The following is a 17832-nucleotide window of genomic DNA, read 5'->3' on the forward strand; positions in this document are numbered from 1 at the left end:
CTGGAGGTGAATGTCACTTGCTTAAGTTCATATTTGGATCAAAGGAAGTTCACAATTATAATACACGTTGAAATGAAATTTATAATGTGGAAAATCTTTAAATTTACTTACATATTTCTTCATGAGGTCATATTTAGAGATTTAGTGGCATTGGTGAGTAGGAAATAATGTACAGAACATTTAAATGGCTATTTCAGAGATTAGAAAAGAAGTAAAAGCAATTAAAATATGTTTTCAGTGTTGGGACTTTTGTTCATATAAGACCATTGAGTGAACATGCCTAGTGAGTGTGAGGACATAGGTTTGTGGGGAAAGAAAGAACAGGATAGTTCTTGCTCTTTTGTTTTGTTTTTAGAGATAGGGTCTTGCTCTGTCGCCCAGGTTGCAGTGCAGTGGTGCAGCCACAGCTCACTCCCAGCCTTGACCTCCTGGGCTCAAGTGATCCTCTTGCCTCAGCCTTCTGAGTAGCCAGAACTACAAATGTGCACCACCATGCTTGGTTAATTAAATTTTTTTTTTTTTTTTTTTTTGTAGAAACAGGGTCTCACTATGCTGTGGTCAACGATAATTGCACTATTGCACTCCAGCCTGAGTGACAAAGCAAGACTTTGTCTCAAAAGAAAAAAAAGCTCTCCATGTGGATGTGGCCAAAGTTAAGTTGAGGCCATATTCAATGTGGTTACAATTACTGGAGACAAAACAGGAATGGAGATATTTAAGAACTATTACCTTAGGTCATGAGATTTGCATTCATTACCACCTTCACCTAAACCACATTTTATTCCACTTGGAAGCAAGGTTGGTGGTTTCCGGCGGGCAATAAAATTCCATGACAGAAATTCCAATCTAATAAGTGACGGCTACCCAGCCTTTAAAATCGTACAAAGTCTTGCTTTGTCACTCAGGCTGGAGTGCAGTAGTGCAATTATCACTCACCACAGCATAGTGAGACCCTGTTTCTACAAAAATCGTACCTATATAACACCAAAATAACTTGCCTTAGATCTGTTTTGCTTAGGATTTATTATTCTGGCTTTAAAGTCTTTGTAGTCAAACTCATGCTGCAAATTAGCCAACAGTAAGTGCTGAAAAGAATCTAAAACAAAACTTAGATCAACCTTTTTATTTTAGAAATGAAAACTATAGAGATGAACTAGAGAGACAATGGAATACTGTCCTTTGGCTGAGCCCTGCTGAAACCTGGTGGTGACACACAGAAGCAGGTAATGATGAATCTGCATAACTAGGTCTTTGATTTGCTTAGGACATAAATGTCTGAATGACATGAACCCAGTAATATCAAATACTATTCCTTATGAAGAAAGATTAAGTCTTTTGAAATTTGGGTAATAGACTAGTGCTTGGAAAATCTGAGTCAAAGATTCCAAAAGTTTTACCCTTAAACACATTTTGGGGAGTTGCTGTCCTTTCAAGCAAGAAACAATTTTTACCTTTAAAAATAGCTTCAATTGTTTATTAAGCTTATTTTTCTCATATCAGAAACTTATTTTCAAGGCAAGGACCTGCATTTAACATTGCACATGCCTTCAAAAAATTGAACGCATCGAAGGACACTAAAGCTGGGTGCATATAATTGACATGAAGAAAGCAGTTGAGGCCTCACAAAATTCCTGCTTGTGAACAAGCAGTTTTGCCTTAAATTTTCCAAATTAGTTGTCCTATTTACCAGGTTATTGTTCAATTTCCTACTTGCATTGCCTGGATCCACTCTCAGTATGGCAGAACTATAGTGACTGAAAATTTGGTCAGTGATCTGTTGTGGCCAGTCTATAAATTTGGTGAATGGCAAGAACCTGGGAGTGTTAGTACCTATACTATGCAAAGTGAGCTTTATGTTTTGCAGTGGCTTGAGCCCTATAAACTCTGGTCATAACACATTAATTCCTTGTTAACATAGAGCCACTTTTTGACATCAAAATTTCCTCAAAAGTGATTATATAGTCATAGGTTCTTAATTCACTTGGAGCTTTGATGTGTATGGTATCAAAAACTTAGTGTATAATATGGTCTATCATTAAAGAAAAATTGGCACGTTAGAAAGCACAAATGGATGATAATTTAGACCTATGTTTGAAGTGTAACAAAGCATTAGTTTAAGAATTTTATAGAAATGTTATGTTTTTGCTCTTTAAAAGAACCTGGGCAACTTATCTGCTTCAGCAACTTTTGGTTTTATGAATATCTTCCTTTACCCAACTCTCCCTTTCCATCCTTTCAGCACTTACTTACTCAAGTGAACTTGTGGATCTGTTTGTCATTTTTTTTTTTTCTGAGACAGAGTTTCACTCTTGTTGCCCAGGCTGGGGTGCAGTTGTGCGATCCTGGCTCATTGCAACTTCTGCCTCCCAGGTTCAAGTGATTGTCCTGTTTCAGCCTCGCAAGTGACTGGGATTACAGGCATTCGCCCCATGCCCAGCTAATTTTTGTATTTTTAATAGAGATGGGGTTTCACCTTGTTGGCCAGGCTGGTCTCAAACTCCTGACCTCAGGTGATCTGCCCACCTCGGCCTCCCAAAGTGCAGGGATTACAGGTGTGAGCCACCACGCCTGGCCCTTGTAATGTGTTTCTACATCAACAGTTGTTATATTGGAGCTTGAGTTTTACAAGATATTTAATTTTTCCTGAAATTCTTTTGATAAAACAAGGATAATAATATTCACCGTGCATATTTATTTTACTGATGTACATAAATGTATGTAAAGTTTCTGCTGCTTAATAAGTGCTCAGGAAACTAATTAGGATGTGTGTTCATCCAGAGACATAATGGTGGTTTCTCTTTCTTTCTCTTTAGGGTGTATATTCAAGAAATACTGTTAAATCACAAACTACTCAGATGCAAACACAAGAGTGCATGCTGGAACTGGCTTATGAAACGCAAGCCAGCTGGCTGCCCTAGAAAAAGTCTGAGGAAAAAGCCTTCTTCATCTAATTCAGAAATGGGAAATTGAATTTCCAGGCTTAGCTGGCTTATTTTTATCTTCTTTTGTTTGTTTGAACTATGTATTGCTGAATAACTGTGACAACATTAAAAAGAGGGTTCATGAGTAAAGCAAGAGTTGATCTTTCACAAATCAGTGCTATAATCATTTCTATGGGAGAGGCTACAGATGATTCCATGCAGGGAGCACTCTGTATGAATGATGTGGCCTCAGGCTAGAACACTTGAAAAGCAGCAAAGGAAAACTTTCTGCCCAACTTATTAAAGGGGTGTGTGTGTGTGTGTGTGTATCTCACATGAATATATTATACATATGTATATATAACATATATATATATACACACACATGCACCACTGGTATTTATTTTCACATGCTTTTTTATTTTTATTTTGTTTTATTTTTAAAATAGAGACAGTGTCTTTCTCTGTCACCCAGGCTGGAATGCAGTGATGTAATCATGGCTCACTGAAGCCTCGAACTTGAACTCCTGGGCTCAAACGATCCTCCTGCCTTAGCCTCTTGAGTAGCTAGGACTATAGCCACATCCTACTAGGTCCAACTAATTTTAATTATTTTGTGTGTGTGGAGATGGTGGGGGCGGGGGGTCTCTCTGTTTCCCAGGCTGGTCTTGAACTCCTGCCCTCCAGCAATCCTTCTGCCTTGACCTCCCAAAATGCTGGGATCATAGGCATGAGCCACCGTACCCAGCCTAGTTTCACACTTTTATACACTCTCCCAAGTATCACAGGGCTGGAAGCACTTTGATTTTGGTGTACTGGGTATAATTTATGTTCTGTCAATGAAATGCAATCATGCAATATTCCAAAGGCAGAATAGAGGCTCAGAGAACCCATATGTTAAAAAAATTATTCCTTTGACAGATAAATAACACTTTTTCTAATTTATTGATTTTGTAAATTTGGAATTGTGAAGAATCCCCCCTCCCCCAAGAAAAACCTGTTTGTTCAGCATTCCTTGCAATGATTGAATCCTTTACCAGACAAACAAGATGAATGAATGATCTTTTCTTCTTTTCCTTTGGCTTACATTTTATGTGACATTGTTTGAGAGACTGAGCACAGTATTTTGAAACAGATGACAGGGTTGTCACCTTTGAGTGGCACAAATTTAGTAGCAACAGTAGGGCGTTTTATGACAATTTCTTTACAGTATGAAATCCAAAAGTTATTCTCTGTGCCTTCATGAGGAAATGACATTGAGTGGCAATATTTAAGATGGTGATTGGAAGGAAAGGCGAGTGTGAGAAGGGCAGCCTAATTTTCATGAAACGAAACAGCCCTAGACTTGCAAAATGATAATCGTATTACTGAACAATGTGATGATTCTCTCACATGAATTGTTCACTTCCAGGAGGCATTCAATCAGGCAAGCTATCAAGAAGATCTGGCCTTTGATAAACACATCCACTTTAATAGCAGTTCCCGAGATGAAATGTTTGGATTTATGGCACCCAATCACTGCAGCTTGAAAATATGAAATAACTTGCTAGTGAACTGCCATGAAAACCATTACATTATGCTAGGGTCTTCCTTTTAGTAAGACATGGGATGTTATTAATTGATTAATCTCCCTCCCTATTCTTAAAAATGATTTAAGGAGGGTGGCCATTTGCTACGATGGAAAAGTACGGCTTCCTGGTCTGATATAAAATGAGAAATTGCCCAAGATGAGCTCTAAGATGTCTTCTATATAACATCTTCTATGATACAATTTTTGGGAGTCTGTCCTTCAAAACTTCATTACAAGGGGTCATATTAAGATGAACTCTTAATAATAAGCCTCCTTATGTGGGGCTCACAGAGACCTAGATTCGTCCTAGAATCCACTGGGTATTTGAACTGTCGTGATTCTGAAGCTTACATGTATCCACAGAGTTGATGTCAACTTAATTCCTTGGAAAATTAGGAGACAAAGATTTGTTCTCTGTTCTTATTCCTAACTTGGTGAGTTCCACTAATGGTTGCTACCTTTCAGAGGCACAGACTTTGTAACAACAGGGGATGGCGCATTACAATTTCTATGTTACACAAATTCTAAAATTAAGTTTAGTGATTGGGAGGGAAGGTGATTGAGAGAAGTATACTTTTCAACTAATGAAACAACATTTAACTTCTGAGAAGGTACTTCTTGTATTACTTAGCAATGTGGAGTTTCATCCCAGGCTGAATAGATTTCAAGGCAAAGGGTGTCAGTTATAATCTTGCTGAGAAATTTTTCTGGCCAATGTTATATAAGAAAAGGTTTTATTAAAGAAAGTTTAAGCAGCATGATTCATAACAGCCAAAAAGCAGAAGCAACCCAAGTGTCCACAGCCAGATCAATGAATAAACAAAATGTGTTATATCCATAAGATGAAATATTTTTCAGCCTTAAAAGGAAGGAAATTCTGACACATGTTGAAATGCTACAACATGAATGAGACTTGAAGGCATGCAATGTGAAACCAGACACAAAAGGACAAATACTATATAATTTCATTGATTTGAGGTACCTAGAATAGTGAAATTCATAGAGACAGAAAGTAGAATGGAGGTGGCCATGGGTTTGGGGAGTGGGGAATGGGGAGTTATCATTTAAAGGCTACAGAGTTGCAGTTTGGAAAGATGAAAAAGTTATTCCCAAAGTTTTGGGATGGTGGATAGTGGTGATGAATGTACTAAAAGCCACAAAACCACACACTTACAAATGGTTAAAATGGCAAATTATATATGTTACACATATTTCACCACAAGTATAATACTAAATTTAAAAAGAACAGAAAGAGTTTAAAATGACTTCAACTACATCTTCATATTTATTCCTTTTCCTAACTTAAGAGGGAAATAATTTCAGTTCCCCAGAGTTCTGTGTTTCTGGTATTTTAATGTGGAATAAAATGTTACCAACTCGTTTTTGCTTCTATTAAGATCTCGCTCTTGGTAGGCCACTGGCTTTGAGAAACATCTTGTGTCTTTGAATTCAGATAAAATAGAGTTACAGCTAATTACATCTTGGATTTGTTTTACAATTACAAATATAGAAGGTAGATGAAGAAAAATTATGTTCCAATCTTTGAAAACTGCCATTTGGAAGATTGTCTACATGATGGTTTACATTAAAGGTGCAATATTAGCATGGCTTTTTATTACTAAATATATTTTAAAATATACATTTGGGCATTAACTTTAAGATACTTATAAAATATTTTATTATTTGCTAAAGCGAATCCCTTTGATTTATAATATACTTCTTGTCCATTTATAAATATTTAATGAAACCTTACTCTTTTTTTGCTTTTTATGGTGCATAAAATAGATTGATAGTGTCTCAAAAGTTTTTTATTTTTCCATTTTCTGTTATAAAAATAATCATGAATACCTTTATGTGTCAAAATTTCAAGCCAATACTACTGAAGTGAGAATAATTTTTCTACTTTTTAAAAGAAAAGTTACAATCGTCAAGTGTTTTAAAATTCAGATTCTCATTCAAAAATTTGCATGAGATTTATTTTAAAACAGTTTTTTTTTCTTCCCAGGATGATAGTAAAAGATAGGAGAGAAGAGAAAGAAAAGATGGTAAAAGACGATGGTAAAAGACACGGCTTGACACACCTAGACATACTTTGATAGACTATAGAGCACCTTAATTTTTTTCCCCTTTTGATCCCCTCACCTTTTTTTTTTTTTTTTTTTTTGAGATAGAGTCTCACTCTGTCACCCTGGCTGGAGTACAGCAGTGCGATCTTGGCTCACTGCAACCTCCACCTCCCGGGTTCAAGGGATTCTTCTGCCTCAGTCTCCTGAGTAGCTGGGACTACAGGCATGCACCACCACGCCCAGCTAACTTTTTGTATTTTTAGTAGAGACAGGGTTTCACCGTGTTAGCCAGGATGGTCTTGATCTCCTAACCATGTGATCCGCCTGCCTCCTAACCTTTTGATCTGCCTGCCTCAGCCTCCCAAAGTGCTGGGATTACAGGCGTGAGCTACTGCGCCCAGCCTTGATCCCCTTTTTATGATTAATCTGTTATTACATAAGTTTTGAGATAAATTTTCATAAATGCTTAATTTTTCATACATAAAATGATTAAAATAATTCTTACAAAGAATAGTAAGTAATTTTTAATAAGTATTTTTAACATTGTGTTGAGGTTAAAGAAGAGAGCATATACAACATAAGCACACACTCATATGGAAGTTTCAGGAAAGTAATAAGCAGAGAAGTCCTGTAAGTCATGAGTTGGGGCAGGGGCAGGGATTGGAAAGGCTGAACTTTTATTGTTAAATATACCTTGGGCGGGGCAGGGATTGGAAAGGCTGAACTTTTATTGTTAAATATACCTTGGGCGGGGCAGGGATTGGAAAGGCTGAACTTTTATTGTTAAATATACCTTGGCTTTGGGCAAGATTCCTTAATTTTATTTTATTCCCAAATCTGTTGCAAAATGGAGGGTTCGCAGGAGGTGGTTATTTTGGTGAGAATGAATTTCATGGCGGAACGGTCATGTGACTGGAGTCCATCAAGGGTCAGTTGTTTCCTTGTGAGTGGTTTGACTTCCCTTTGGGTCAGCCTGAGTGAATGTAAGGTGCTTTTTCACATGGTGAAAGTGAGCTCTTCTGTAGCCACCTCTGAAGAAAGCTGGCCACTATGGAGCAGGGGGCAGAGGGGTAAAGAGCTCCTTAATTCTTTGCAGGCAATTCCCAAATCCAAACTCCTCTGAAAACTCAAAGACTTTGTTTTTTTAACTTCATTGGCGACAGTACTGGACCCAACCTGATGTGGGACTATTTGTAGATTTAACTGAAAATGTTAATATTAGTGTTTGATTATAGGTGCTACCCAGGCCCTGTATGCCATCCCATGTGATTTTCCACCATATTATTCTAAAAGTCAGAATGCTCCTGAATTCCCAAACACCTTTGATCAGGAAAGATCTCAATATTATGCTAAAAGACCCCCTCAGTTGAGGATGAGGATACAAACAATCTGTCTTCACCTACCGGATAGGATGAAATTAGTCAAAAGGGTGAAGGAGAAAAGAGACTTGTCTAGCTACACTACTGCAACGTTATAGATAGAGATCCAGAGGTCACAGTCCCCTTACCTGCTCAAGGCCCTGTGACTCAAAAAAGAGAAAAGTAGGATTCTAGTCTGTCTATTTATCCCTTGATAAAAGCATCAGTTCTAGGCCTGCGGTATTCTCTAGGATGCTTCGGACAAAGCAATTTCCCTAGCTCTGTAAGTGAGACTATTAGCAAACTGAGGTCTCAGGGTTGGGTGATATATGTGGAAGGAGATGTGAATCTTTTGGAGACCGTGAGCGATGTTAAATCAAAATTTTCACTGCCATGGCATTTCATCATTGTGAAATGTCATTTTCTTAGACAATTAGGTGTCCAAATTCTGCCAAAGGCCACTTAGTCTTTCCTTTCTCTTCTAGGAAGGAATGTGCCTAAATTTTCCCAGAATAATGGGTGTTTCCTTCAGAGAAATAGATTGCTCAACCTGGCTCAGTGGCAGCCAAATCCAGAGAATAACAAAATTTAGGGCAGAATTTTTTTTTTCATATCATACCAACAGTACTGTATAGAAATCCAAGGTACTGCATGATGGTCTGTGCTTAACTATGACAGAAAAAAAAAAAAAAAGGGACTCAGAGGTTGCTATTGCTTAGTTATAACAGTGACAAACCCCTTAAGACTTTGATCAGACACTCAGGTTGTAACTTGGGGCATAACTATGGAGCATCGCCTGGGAAAGAATGGGAAACTACTTCCCTGACCAGTCTTTTAGCTTGTTTCCAGTTTAGGAGACTATAATGCAAACTGTCTATGCAAAACCAGGAACATCCTAGCACTTTTAAGAGAGAGCTGAGGCTGAGGGAATGAAATACTTAAATGATTAGATAATGAATGATTAAATGCTGCTGGATCCAAGATTGGTGCTTTCTACTATTTCCTCTTTGTTCCCGGGCAGGACCTGAAGGTCCCTTGCAAAACCTCCAGATTGCCTTAAAGAATCTCTCCAAGCCTTGCTACCTACCTGCATTCTATACCTCCTTCTCCTTCTTCTCATGTCCCTGCCTCTTTCTCCCCCCATTTCTTTATACCTGAGTTGTTTCTTCCTACTCAGCCCTTTAGTTAGTTGTCTTATTAAGTTGTGTTTTTTTCTGGGTCTCTACTCGTTTGTTAAGAGCAGTTGATCACCCTCAGTAGTGACTGACTAGAGGAACACTCTCCATGTTGGTTTCTGGCACAGAGTTTGTGCTCACTGAATGTGTTCCAAATTGAATATTCACAGTATCTCCGCCACAGCTATCTCTCTTTAGTCTGGCATTTCGTGGACGAGTGATGAGGAGAAACCAGCAGGTTTCTACATTCACACAAATTCTCAGCCACTTGGTTTTTCCCTTCCAGCTTGAATCATGAAGAGCTTCAGAATAACATTGGTTTTCTCAGACTGGTGTATTAGCTGGGACAGACCAACTACTATCACATAGAATTTCAAAATTTCAAAGTTTAAAATTGGAATTAAAACTCCAAAATAAAACTTAAGTTGTCACGTGTTTTGCAGCCCTAGCCTAGTTGGCTGACCAGTGGACAGCTTTCCTCCAGGCAGCAATTTAGCCTCTAGATCCTTAGACTTCTCCATTCATTGGGTGCAAAGGGAAATAAAAGAGAAAGAATTGTGGGCAGGAGGATGTCATAGACCAGGCCTGGAGGTTGGACCCATCACTTCTATTTAGGTTCCATTGACCAATACCCAGTCACAGGCCACATCCAACTGGAAAGACAACTATGATATATTGTCCACCAGTATACTTGGAAGAAAGGCAAAGTGGTTTGGTGAACCACTAACTGGTTGCTGGCACAGATGTCATGGGTGAATATCTGTTTTTAGTAATCAAATGTTTGCTAAAATGTTAAGAAAAAACATGGTAGCCTTAAAGAGTATATAGAAAGTCCTCAACGATTCTTACAGTTGGGAAACCATTACATTTTGATATATTGAGTTATGGAAATGAAGTTGAATATATAAAAGTATATTAAAGCTTAAAATATACATGGTTGATATACCAGAATTATGTCTGCCAATATGTTAAATGTTTTTCATGACAAAAGAATTTATGGTATTACAGCATATATTGAAGACAGTTCAGTTACATTTTTGCCATTTTTGCAGGATGTTTGACCCCTTCCTATTTCTCTTTTCATCTTTCAAAAGAAGAAAAGCTGCTTTATTTTATATGCTTACATGTATAATCATGAAAAAACAAATGCAGAAATGAAGGAGAAAGGAGGAAGCAATAAAGGAAGGAGGAAAAGAAGGAAAGAAGAAAAGAAGAAAGGAAAAAAACACACTAAAGACAGCACCCTCATACTTATTTTTGTAACCATTTTGGTGTTATTTTGTAGTAATTGATTGCATTAAATTTTGAGGGTTTTTTTTTTTGCCCCAACTGTGAAGAAATAAACAAGCAGAATTGCATTTCATTGTTCGTTTTGGCATTGAGTTTAATTGTTTTCCTTTTCTTTTAGTTATATTAGCTCATCCCTCCATTCATCAGCACTCACTGCAGGCAGGATTCACTCCCAGTACAGGAGTACTATGGGTTTCTGGTGAAATGCACATTAAAAATAATCAAAGTGCAAGCAGTTTCACAAACACTGTAACATGGAGGAATTTCCGAAGAATGGCAGAGCCTGGAAAGAATAAGTAGGAACATAGCTACAAACCAGACAAGAGATCAAAGAAATCAACCTTTTCCTAAAACAACCAACTTTACAAAATTATCATCATGTGAGCTGCATGGACAATTCAAATGGCATTATTGAGGGTGAAGATGGAGAGACAGAAAGGGCTCAGAATGGAACGACAAATGGCCTGCATTAGCAGTCTGCCTATATTCAAGAAACTAAGCTTAATGTTTTTCCACCTAGTCCGTCTGTCCGTCCGTCCTTCCTTCCCCCACTTCCTTCCTTTTGTATATAGCATCTTCAATGTGAGAGATGCCTTGTTGAGGAATATCAGTTAACACTGTCCAGTGGTGTTCAAGAACCTCAAGGCTGACTGTCATTGGCAAAGAGGCTGAACAGCTGGCACATCAGGCAGGGGTAGGTTGTGTCAACACAGACACTATGAATGAGTGGAAGCCCTGGGTTTTGCCTCTGGATCATGGATTGGAGTATATTACAATCAAGGTGCTCAGGTAAGAGTGTTGGGTGACCCCCATCTGTTGCTTACCTTCCGCATTGCAATCTCATTCATTCAGTCCACTTTTATTCAGCTACTGTTGAGCAAGATAGTCCTGGTCAATTGAGAAATGTGTGAGACATGACTATGACCTGCAGTGAATCCATATGGGTCTGTAACAACTTCAATTCTTGCCTCCTTGGAAGAAAGAATTCCACTGAAAGGCATAAGGCAAAAGGAGCAACTAAGTTTTATTTTTTGTTTTTTTGTCTTTTTTTTTGAGACGGAGTCTCCCTCTATCGCCGGGGCTGGAGTGCAGCGGCGCGATCTCAGCTCGCTGCAACTTCCGCTTCCCGGGTTCAAGAGATTCCCTTGCCTCAGTCTCCCGCGTAGCTGGGACTACAAGCGTGTGCCACCACGCCCAGTTAATTTTTTGTAGTTTTAGTAGAGTTGGGGTTTCACCATGTTAGCCAGGATGGTCTCGAACTCCTGACCTCGTGATCCACCCGCCTCAGCCTCCCAAAGTGCTGGTGTCTCCGGAATTGGTGGGTTCTTGGTCTCACTGACTTCAAGAATGAAGCCGTGGACCCTTGTGGTGAGTGTTACAGTTCTTAATGGTGGCGTAACCAGAGTTTGTTCCTTCTGATGTTCAGATGTGTTCAGAGTTTCTTCCTCCTGGTGGGTTCCTGGTCTCACTGGCTCAGGAGGGAAGCTGCAGACCTTCACGGTGAGTGTTACAGCTCTTAAGGCAGCACGTCTGGAGTTGCTCATTCCTCCTGGTGGGTTCGTGGTCTTCCTGGCTTCAGGAGTGAAGCTGAAGACCTTCCCCGTGAGTGTTACAGCTCATAAAGGCAGTGTGGACTCAAAGAGTGAGCAGCAGCAAGATTTATTGCAAAGACCAAAAGAACACAGCTTCCACAGCATGAAAGGGCACCCCAGCGGGTGGCCACTAGGCACAAGCAGCCTGCTTTTTATTCTTTTATCTGGGCCCACCCACATCCTGCTGATTGGGCCATTTTATGGAGAGCTGATTGGTCCATTTTACAGAGAGCTGATTGGTCCGTTTTGACAGGATGCTGATTGGTGCGTTTACAATCCCTGAGCTAGACGCAAAAGTTCTCCACGTCCCCACTAGATTAGCTAGACACAGAGTGCCCACACAAAGGTACTCCAAGTCCCCACCAGAGTAGCTAGATACAGAGTGTCGATTGGTGCATTCACAAACCCTGAGCTAGACACAGGGTGCTGATTGGTATGTTTACAAACCTTGAGCTAGATACAGAGTGCCAATTGGTGTATTTACAATCCCTTAGCTGGACATAAAGGTTCTCCAAGTCCCCACCAGACTCAGCAGCCCGGCTGGCTTCACCCAGTGGATCCCGCACAGGGGCCGCAGGTGGAGCTCGCTGCCAATCCCAGGCCGTGCGCCCGCACTCCTCAGCCCTTGGGTGGTGGACGGGACTGGGCGCTGTGGAACAGGGGGCGGCGCTTGTCCCGGAGGCTGGGGCCGCGCAGGAGCCCAAGAAGTGCGGGGGAGGCTCAGGCATGGCGGCGGGCTGCAGGTCCCGAGCGAGCCCTGGCCGGCGGGAAGGCAGCTAAGGCCCGGCGAAAAATTCAGCACAGCAGCTACTGGCCCAGGTGCTAAGCCCCTCACTGCCCCGGCCCGCTGGCCGGCGGGCAGCTCCGAGTGCGGGGCCCGCCGAGCCCACGCCCACCCGGAACTCGCGGTGGCCCACAAGCACCGCGTGCAGCCCCGGTTCCCGCCCCCGCCTTTCCTTCCACACCTCCCGGCAAGCAGAGGGAGCCGCCTCTGGCCTTGGCCAGCCCAGAAAGTGGCTCCCACAGTGCAGCAGCGGGTTGAAGGGCTCCTTAAGCGCGGCCAGAGTGGGCGCCAAGGCTGAGGAGGCGCCAAGAGCGAGCGAAGGGCTGTGAGGGCTGCCAGCATGCTGTTACCTCCCACTGGGTTTACAGGCATGAGCCACCGCGCCCGGCCTGAGGTAAGTTTTAGAGCAGGAGTGAAAGTTTATTAAAAAGCTCTAGAGGAGAAATAAAAGAAAGTAAAGGACACTTGGAAGAGAGCCAAGTGGGCAACATGAAAGATCAAGCGTGTGGTTGACTTTTGACTTAGGTTTTTATATGTTGGCACACTTCCAGCGTCTTGTGTCCCTTCTCACAGGATTCTTCCCTTAGGGAAGGCTGTTGGCATGCGCAGTGGCCTGCTAGCGCTTGGGAGGTGAGCATGCACGGTGTGTTTACTGGAATTATATGCATGCTTACTTGAGGCATTCTTCCCTTAGCAGTTGATTGCCCCTAGAACCCTAGAGGGTCATATACCAGTTAAACTCCACCATTTTGCTTCTTAATGCACATGCTTGAGCCCACTTGCCCAGCCCCTGAGATCTTATTGAGAAGCTACTGATCACCAGTTCCAGGTTTTTTCTTTATATTGGAAGACTGCCTTTCCCTGGCACTGGCTGCAACCAATTATTATTTTAGAGAGACAGTTAACAACCACCTGACCATCACCTAATGATCACCTGACATTACTGGTGGTAGGTAGGGAGCCCTCTCCTGCTCTGCTCATGCCTGACTAGCTACCCATGTAACATGACCACACTCTTTAGGAATGTACAATAATTATAATATGAAATGGTCAGGGCCATCTGTAAGGTAGTTAGAAACCATGAGGGTACACATCTCTCTTCTGGAAAGAGTAAGGAAGCTTCAGAGGGAAATTCCTAGAATCTATTCCACTGCACATTTTGACAGGGCCCCAAAGCATCCCAAACTTGCAGGCACTTTAGGATCAGAACTTTTACCCTTGCATGTGACTGATTTATTTTACAATGTGTCCTGGAAGTAAGATAGTATAGTCTAGGTTCTTTCCCTGCAGTAACTGGACCAGGTATACAAAACCTCTTTGGTACTCAGAACCATTATAGCTTATGAAGACTTCTTCAGGAATATTAGAATTGCTAATTCGGGTTCTCTTGTCTCTTACAGTAAGTAGAATGACCCCAGTGAATCCAAGTGGCCAAATATTTTAGGCTTGTCTGATTCTACTGCTTCCATGCAAATCTTGTATGGAAGTGGGGGAAAAAGGCAAATCCAGGGTCACACAGATTATTAGAAAAGAGGTTAGAATAAAATGTGGTCACAAAAATCCTCATCGGATTCTTACAGTAGATCATATGATTTGCTTTTCTGTGTGCCTATATGAAAAATATGTACTTATTGGCAAAAATATATGAGTAAATATGTTCAATAAATCAATCGCAGCTATGTTTTAGATAGATGATTGGAGAAACTGTCATGGACCTAAGAATCACACTTTTTCTCTTTACTGTCAACAAGTTAGGATGAATCATTTTACTCTGAAGAATAAGGATATGGTTATTTCTCATCATCGTTCAAGCTTGAGTGTGTCTAAGAGCCTTTTCCTTCAAGGAGCCAGCATGCCATCCACGGAACTCACAACACTGGTTGCCAGAGTTCTCTGCTTTAGAAAATAAAAGTGGGTTGGCTATGACTTCTGTGCTTATTCATTACACCTATGCCTAGAGTCCCTAAAGATTCTTTGGTTGGTTTTGCCCCTTCAAATTGTATCTACAGGCACATTTCCATAGTCAATTCAGTGGTAGCTGATTTGAGAACTGCTTCTTGATGTACTAGCACAGTATAGAGATTTTTCTACTTTGAAATGGCTAAAAGCAAAATTATAGGCTGGAAATATGGAAAATATTGTGTGATGCAGAGGACCTTAAAATGCTTTCTAGCTTTAAGGTCTAAGATTCTGTAGAGTGCTTAGAATTAATTCTTGATTGTACCCTCCCTACCTCCAGCCCAATTCTCTTTTTGCAAGGATTTTTAAAGAATCAGAGCTGAATGTTTCAATGTCTGTCACCATTTTATCTGCATTTTCACAAGCATTTTAGCGATCATGTGAGTCATTTCTTTCTCACCTCCCACAAATAGCGTGGGTTAAATGGAGCTGTGGGAATTTTTTTTAAAAGTAATAATTCTGACTTCACAATCTTTTAAAAAGACATTGCTTGCATTAAACAGACACACACACACACACACATACACACACACACACACACTCAGCAAACAACCTACCAATACTGTTGCTTTTGAATGTTCTGTAAGGTCGAATGCCAGTGATTTGTGTTTTGTTGTGTTACGGTTGCCCAGCCTCCTTGATCTATTGTAGGCAGGGTTAAATTACAGAGTGAATTGGGGGACTGACCTCATTACATCATCTGTGCTGAATCACTGTCCTACAACTGTCGTCCTTAAGGCTCGGGCCAGACGTGGTAGTGCTGTCTTCCATTAATGTTACATTAATATGATCAAGAAGATACTTTCTTCTCTTGCTTCTACCCCCACCCCCACCCCTCAGGTCTCTCATTTGCTAAACAATCAAATGCTTTCAAAATCCTGCAAAACAGCTTTCATTTTAAGGTTCTGATCAAAGGACTTACAGTGCAACATCCCCAGTATTTTCACTGCCCTCTAGTGGCTGTTTTCAATTACATTTTGTTTTACAAAGAGGATTGTATCTTTGTTTCTTTACCGTGTTGGGTCTCAAATAAAAAGCTCTGTATGGCAAGTCATCTTTTAAGAACGTGATGTTATTGTGTTTGAAAAGAACAAGAGAAGAATGAGCAATTTTAGTCTCAATTTGGCCTCATCTTTGCGGCTGTCTGAAAACTCCAAACCTCTGAAGTGTTAAGTAAATTAACCCACATCTTCATAGGCCCCATTGGTGAATGCAATGGTTTAAGAATACTCGCTCTTTGAAGACCAAACTGCTTTTGTCTGCAACACTCTATTTAAGGGAAAACTAATTCTGGAATCCTGTCCAACCTCATAGTATTCTGAATGATTTCTACTTCCACTCTAATTATCAGCCAGAAGTATTATTTGTAATCATCAGCTTTCAATAATTTAAATAGGTAGTTGTTTGGCCAACTGTTTTTATTCAAAATGCCACAAAAGCTAAAATTCTATGTTGAATTTTATCCAGATGCTGTCTTCTTTTAGGACATGCCAGCTGAGACAGAGCAGTTGTTCATTTTTTTAAAATACCATGTCAGAAGCACATTTTTACTTCATGAATTCAGCTGCAATCTAAAACGAAGACTACAGATTTATGTCTCAGCTGAGTTCAGTTGCTTGCCAAAACCAGAGGGAGGACATTTTTTAAAGAATTAATTTGGTGGCCAGGCGCAGTGGCTCACACCTGTAATCCCAGTGCTTTGGGAAGCCAAGGCAGGAAAATCGCTTGAGCCCTGGAGTTCCAAACTAGCCTGGGAAACCTAGTAAGACACTCATCCCCGCTTCCCCAAAAAAGTCAAACTTGGTGGTGCATGTGCCTGTAGTCCCAGCTACTCGGGAGGCTGAGATGGGTGGATCATTTGAGCCCAGGAGTTCAAGGTTACAGTGAGCTGTGATGGTGCCACTGCACTCCAGCCTGGGCAACAGAGAGAGACCCTGTCTCAAGAAAAGAAAAGAAAAATAATTAACTCAGCATGCTAAATCACCAAACATAACCACACCCAAGCTATTTTATTCCTCAGAGACTATGGAGATGAGCTTTTCATTGTCTTTTTGAATTCTAGCAAGAACAGTTTTGGTGGTTCCTTTTTTTTTTAATCAATGAAAACAAAGCCCACTGTAAATAAATGTTTTCATGTATCACTACTTAATACTTCTATAAGGGTCCTAAATGCCTTTTGTCTACGTTTTCTTTAACACTCTTCTATACAAAGTAGATCAACCTCTTAATGTCAAAAAGAACTGAATCAGACAAAATCCAGATTTCTTAACAAATTTCTATTGTCTCAAAATTTTTTAGTTCAATAATATTTTCCTTCTGGACAGCAAAGGAAATCCCTCTGAAAAGTTCCAGAGCTGTACAATTGCAAAATTGAAAAGTTAGGTTAAAGGTTCTTCTGTGAAATTTGCTAGAGTTTGCGAGTCCCTGATTTTTTCATTGAACAATTTCAGGGAAGGTTTGTGTCTCCCTTTGTCTGGGTCTTTGTTCAAAAAGTGGCTAATTGCTATTAGCAAATGCAAATAAAAGACAGTTGCCTCAGTGCAGCTTGATTGCCAGTTCCCAGTAGGTTCCCTCCCCTGTTTCTAATTGTGGCTTTTCCAAGTTTTCATCCGTCTCTGCAAGTCCTCCCCCTCCCCCGCTCCTGACTCCCTACATTCACTTTCAGCAGATGCCCTTGTCTCTTACCTCACGGAGGAAGCAGGATCTATTTACAATAACTCCTTCAAGTTCCTTCTATTCAGTAAGCATACTTAACTTTGCAATCTTGCCCTTACCTCCTTTCTCAGGAGTGGGTGGGGTAGAGCAAAAAGACTCCTTTTTTATTTTTTTCTCTTATTTTCTGAGACCAGTCTCTCCACCTCGCTCCCATTTCCTCAGAGCCCTTGCTGCATCCTTGTCTCTTCTCTCTCATGTATCTTTCATCTCCCATTGGTCACTGGCTTAATCCCCTCGACATATAAACATGACTCAGTTTCTCCCAGGGTATTGATTTAAGTTCTGAGAGTCCAAATAACAGCCCCCAGTTCCCTCCAGAATACAGAGGCCACAAATGGCCCCTTGAACAGAAGCTGTGATGATTTTGGTCATGTGGTCCTGCTACCCTGGCCTCATTGGATT

General features: G+C 40.6%; 1 protein-coding gene across 16 annotated transcripts in view; it reads left to right on the forward strand.

The window, feature by feature from the left end:
* Positions 1–12291: 12291 nt before the first annotated feature.
* Positions 12292–17832, forward strand: part of SCEL (sciellin) — a 169363-nt gene continuing 163822 nt past the window's right edge. For 4 of the 16 annotated variants that reach the window (XM_055359651.2, XM_055359653.2, XM_055359650.2 and 1 more), the window contains exon 1: positions 12659–13150. The gene's annotated coding sequence lies outside the window, so the exon portion shown is untranslated. Of the gene's footprint in view, positions 13151–17832 lie in introns of all 16 variants that reach the window. The other 12 variants (XM_055359658.2, XM_055359664.2, XM_055359654.2 and 9 more) reach the window with 11 other exon arrangements.

The sequence above is a fragment of the Gorilla gorilla genome, chromosome 14, assembly GCF_029281585.2.
Source record: "Gorilla gorilla gorilla isolate KB3781 chromosome 14, NHGRI_mGorGor1-v2.1_pri, whole genome shotgun sequence".
In the NCBI taxonomy this organism is placed as follows: domain Eukaryota; kingdom Metazoa; phylum Chordata; class Mammalia; order Primates; family Hominidae; genus Gorilla; species Gorilla gorilla.